Genomic DNA, 5,856 nt, shown 5'->3' with positions numbered 1-5,856 from the left:
TGTTCTCAACATGCACCTAATTTTCTAATTTCCAAGTATATTTCCCGAACTCCAGCACTTAGAAATTTCCCATATTTTATTCTCATACAGATAGTAAAACTTTCAGTTGATCCTTGAAATGTATATACCTTACCAAACTTGCTCTGGTGCTCACCTCCATGATAGATAGGTGTTCATCACAGCACTATTTACCATAGCAAGACTCTGGAAACAACCAAGATGCCCTTCAACAGACGAATGGCTAAAGAAACTGTGGTACATATACACAATGGAATATTATGCAGCTGTCAGGAGAGATGAAGTCATGAAATTTTCCTATACATGGATGTACATGGAATCTTTTATGCTGAGTGAAATAAGTCAGAGAGAGAGAAAAATGCAGAATGGTCTCACTCATCTATGGGTTTTAAGAAAAATGAAAGACATTCTTGCAATAATAATTTTCAGACTCAAAAGAGTAAAGGGCTGGAAGTTACGGCTCACCTCATGAAGCTCACCACAAAGAGTGATGAGTTTAGTTAGAGAAATAACTACGTTTTGAATTATCCTAATAATGAGAATGTAGGAGGGAAATGGAAAGCTTGTCTAGAGTACAGGCAGAGGTTGAGTGGGGAGGAGGGAGATTTGGGACATTGGTGATGGGAATGTTGCACTGGTGATGGGGGATCCTCTTATATGACTGAAACCCAACCACAATCATGTTTGTAACCAAAGTGTTTAAATAAAATAAAATATATTAAAAAAGAAGATAAGAAAAAAATATCCTCATTTCTAGCACATCTTTCCATCAAATCTTTCGAAAAACAAAATTCAAATCTGAGAAACATACACAAAAAATAATATTTTGGGGGCTGGAGTGATCATACAGTGAGTAAGGAGCTTGCTTTACCTGGATTTAGTCCCAGCCAGCTTATATTTTTACTAGGCCTACCAAGAGCTCACAGATATGAATAAGCCCTGAATAGAGCTGTGTGTGATCCCCTAAACAAGTAAGCAATGATATTTATTGAGTGGGTAGTCAGCCATCAGTTGGAGAATACAATACTGTGGTTTGAGACTAAATAGCCAAAAGCTGCAGTTTAATGTGCCAAGAATTGACATGTCCTTGCCTATTACATACAGATACTATTACTTCCTCTGCCTATTTCACTCACCCTTTTCTTGGAATATTGCTGTCTCTGCTTTCTCTGCATAGAGAAAACTAACTCATGCTACTCCTACTATTGCTGCTGCCACTGCTAAACAAATTCCCACATAACCGTAGGATGAACCCAGGCTGGACTTGTCTTTTTCAGGAAAACCACATGCCATGTAGGACATTTTGCAAAGGATCCTGAGACAATGACTAATTGTGTTTGACTTTTCTTTTTTCTTGCAGTAGACTTTGAAATTATTCTTGAGGTGATTCCATACAGTGTGTGAGTGTGTGTGTGTGTGTGTGTGTGTGTGTGAAGGAAGGATACAAGAAGGAATATGTTGCTGTGGATCAAACTTGGCCTTTCATATGCAAATCATATATTCTAGTCCTCTGAGCTATATCCCAGTCTAATTATACATTGTACAAAATATGAACTTTTCCATAAAAGTTACAAAATTATAAATCAGGGGGCCAAATGGTGGTGCAGTGGTAGGATGTTTGACTTGCATGCAGCTGACTTAGGACGGATCACTGTTCGATCTTCCTGACATCCCATAAAGTCCCCCAAGCCAAGAGTGATTTCTGATAGCATAGCCAGGAATAACCGGGTGTGCTCCCCTCAAAAAAATTTACAAAACACTAGAAGATGCTGTATTTTAACTCCTACAGAAGTTTCTGTTCTTAAAAATTTACATGATTTTTTAATTTACAAGTACAGAAGAAAAAAATACTAAATTACTCATTATGTATGAGAAATTTTAAATAGCTCTCACAATAGCAGTGAGAAGAAAACAGTGTATAGTGATTACAAGGGCAATAGGGGAAAATAAAAGGTATTAAGGTATTGTAATACAAGATGAAAAAATCATGGAACCTTATAGGCACCATAGAAACTATAATTAATAATAATATGTTTTAAAGTTCAAATCTTTTTAACAAAAAATTTTATATTAAATTACTTTGGAGGAATGGGCAACAGGGTCTCAAACTCAATTTACCTGGGGCCCGTAGGAGGCAAAGTCGGGGTAATCCTTGAGTGCAAAGTCAGTAGTAAGCCTTGAACATTGGGGGGTGTGACCCAAACAACTAAAACAAAACAAAACAAAAAAAGATTCCTCTAGGGCAGGGCCACAAAATGTTGTATGGAGGGCCATTTGCGGCCCGCGGGCCGCACGTTTGAGACCCCTGGAACGCTTACTTACTCCAGGGCTTACTGCTGAGTTTGCACTCAGGGTTCATTCTTGGCAAGCTCAGACAACAATACAGTGTGTTAGGGATCAAAAGTGGGTTGGCCCCATGCGAGACAATCATCTAAGCCATTGTACTATCACTCCAACCTCTATGTGAAAAGATTTTAACATATGAAAAATATAATGGGAGCATGGGATATATTTTAGAGGTGATGAATATTTTTTGACTGTTGTTTCTCTCACACACATATAATGAATATGCTCAATATACATCTATGATGTTCCCAAAATAGTAAGCTCTTAAAAGCTGTGTTTCTTTATATTGTATATCAGCACATTATTCCATGATCTATAATTAAAAGATAGTTAAAATGTCTATCAATTCCAAGAGATAATGCAGGGATAAATTTATCTCAGGTTTGTGTTCCTTTTAAGATGTTTGAGGTCACATATTCTTTACAATGACAACTTTCTGAATAAGGTTGGATTTTTAAGGGCTCTGGCAATGACACTGCTAGAAAATAAAATAACAGCTTCTTGCATTGATTCCCTGCAATTCTTGGAGTCTAAGAGTTGTTACAAAATGTTGTAGTTGAATCCCTTTGCAGGCTCCTTATTTAGTCATCTGATTTGACCCTGCTGAGACAAATTCACCTATTGTGATAAGTGTTTTTATCAAACAATAATTTAGTAAACATCTTACTCAGGTATTTTATCTCTTAATATATGCATCATCTTAATTGTAATAAATAAATTCATTAATTAATTAAAAATGCAACTTTTAATATTCCATTGTGCACAGGAAACTATTTATATCTGAAAGTAGGCAAAACCCACAATTATAATCTATGCAAGAAAACTAAAGCAATATATGGAATTGTTCAGTGTTTTAATTTGAAATTCTGAAAATTATAGTTTATATATAATTTTATGGAATTATATAATATATATTCTAATTATTAAAATAATATATATTTCTTGTTGGTCTAAACATACATTTATGTATATAATCATTTTTCATAAAATATTGATTCATAAAATATTGATAAAGTGTAAATTATATGATCTTAGATTCTTCTGTGATAAAAACAAATATCAGGGCTGGAGAAGTAGCACAGAAGTAGGGCATTTGTCTTGCACGCAGCTTACCCAGTATGAGCTCTGTTCAATCCCCAGCATCTCATTTGGTTCCCCAAGCCAGGAGCAATTTCTGAGCACAGAGCCAGGAGTAACCCCTGAGTGTCACCAGGTATGGCCCAAAAAACATACAAACAAACAAAAATAAATCTTTATTTATGATGAAATAGTAATTGGTTTTGAAATCATTCAAAGAGCTGATGTATTATAACTATAATTAAAATAATATGTCAGTTCTTTATAAATTGTAGAAATCAACATTTTCAAAGTATTTCCAATATTGTAAAAATATGTTTTAAATTGTGCTTACATTATTAATAAAAATTTAAATATAAGGGCCAGAGTGATAGCACAGCTGTAGGGCATTTGCTTTGCATGTGGCCAATCCAGGATGGACCAAGGTTAGATCCCCAGCATCCTATATGATCCTCCGAGTTAAGAGCGATTTCTAATCTCATAGCCAGGAGCAAACCCTGAGCATCACCATGTGGACCCCCAAAACAAAACAAACAAACAAAAATTATAAATATATATAAACCACAACCCATAATTAATCCCTTTCATATTTCATTTGTCATAAATCTATTAATTTATCATCAACCCTTTCTTTTAAAAAAACCAAATAAAACATGATTAAGGAATAAAGTATATTAAACCTAAAAATTTAATAAATAAATACCACCCTTAATAAAAATATTGAGCCAGTAATTGAAATTAATTCAATGCATAGAAAAAATGTTATATTAAACAAAGCTAAGGGACAACTAAAGATGGATTTATGAAAATTATTGTGATATAAAATAAAACACATTTTAAACTAAAATGTTTTAGATTATTTTAAGAGTTAAAGGTTATATTCATGTTTATAATTATGAATAATTAATGTTTCAATTGTACAAAAATACACATTCAATCATATTCAATAAAATGGAAAATTTAAAATTAATAAACAGTATTTAATACAGTTCCATATGATAAAATATCCAAAGAAGATGAAGACATACTTAGAAAACAATGGACAAGAACTCATACAGATAGATGCATATTAATGAAATATTATAATTTATTTTATATAATACAAGATTATTGCAAAGAGTATCTCTCAACAATCAAACTATAAAATAGAAATAGAAGGGGGTCAGAGTGGTGGCACAGGTGGTGGGGTGTTTGCCTTGCATATTTGTGAAATATTGCAAGGCGTTTGCCTTGCCTTGCAGCTGACAAAGGATGGACCTCAGTGTGATCCCTAGTGGCCCATATGGTCCCCCAAGCCAGTGCAATTTCTAAGTGCAGAGCCAGGAGTAACCCCTGAGCATCACCGGGTGTGCCCCCCTGCAAAAAAAGAAGAAAAACAGAAGGACAAATGTTATCCAACAAATATTTTTGCACGCCTTTCCTTCAAACAGTACAATACCATCTACCAAAGTCAAACAATAGAAACAATTTAATCTAGGGAAAATAATTTAAATCAATGATATTGTTTCAAATTGCTCTGCATAATGATATCAAACTAGAATTTAAATTTGGGATAATTAGAAGTCTACAAATAAAAACAAACCTTCAAAACAGAAAAAAAACAACCAAACACATAAGCAAATTTCTGAGAACATGTGGAGAACAGAAAATTTTAAAATGTATCATATAAAATGATGCAACACATAGTTACAAATATAATTACCATATACTTCTTATCAAGAACTGAAAGTTATGACAAAATAATGACATTGTTTAAATGCTGAATTCTTTTTTTTTTATATTTTTTGTCCCCCAATTCACAGTACAGACCAAGCAAAGGGCTTGTGTTAAGGTGTATATGGGGTGCATTGTTTAAATGCTGAATTCTTTTTTAATATATTTTTTGTCCCCCAATTCACAGTACAGACCAAGCAAAGGGCCTGTGTTAAGGTTTATATGGGGTGCATGTACTGTACCTCCTCTTTCTATATAATCAGTGTAAAGAACACAGCCTAGGGTAAGAATTGGGAGGCTTTATCTTATCTTTTCTTTTTTTGATTTTTTAATATATATATAATATATATCAAATCCTTCACCAGTGCAACATTCCCATGACCACAGAAATAATTACACTGAGAACTATCATAACAAAATGTGACTGAATGAGGGAAGTAGAAAGCCTGTCTAGAGTACAGGCCCGTGTGGGGTGGGGAGGAAGGACACTTGGGATATAATAGGTCATGGGAATAAATGTTGAATTCTAAGAAAATATTTGACATTACAGTATTATATTTTATCTAAGAAAAGTGTATTAAAAAGTTGAAATGAGGTTTCCTGTGCGGCTTGGGTGAGAGTTCCCTCCCTTGTGCGGCTCGTAGGAAACTTTGTTTCCTGTGCGGCTTGGGTGAGAGTTTTGCTCCCTTGTACGGCTCGGGG

At 34.2% G+C, this 5,856-nt stretch overlaps 1 non-coding gene across 1 annotated transcript; it reads right to left on the bottom strand.

Moving 5' to 3' along the window:
• Positions 1 to 5,321: 5,321 nt before the first annotated feature.
• On the bottom strand, positions 5,322 to 5,454 carry LOC126016639 (small nucleolar RNA SNORA51). The gene has a single exon (XR_007498427.1). It is a non-coding gene; the product is annotated as a small nucleolar RNA SNORA51 (small nucleolar RNA).
• Between the last annotated feature and the right edge of the window lie 402 nt (positions 5,455 to 5,856).

Source organism: Suncus etruscus, chromosome 8, assembly GCF_024139225.1.
Source record: "Suncus etruscus isolate mSunEtr1 chromosome 8, mSunEtr1.pri.cur, whole genome shotgun sequence".
Lineage (NCBI taxonomy): Eukaryota > Metazoa > Chordata > Mammalia > Eulipotyphla > Soricidae > Suncus > Suncus etruscus.
Note: the sequence above shows the minus strand (reverse complement) of the source record. Positions and strands in the feature narration are given on the sequence as shown.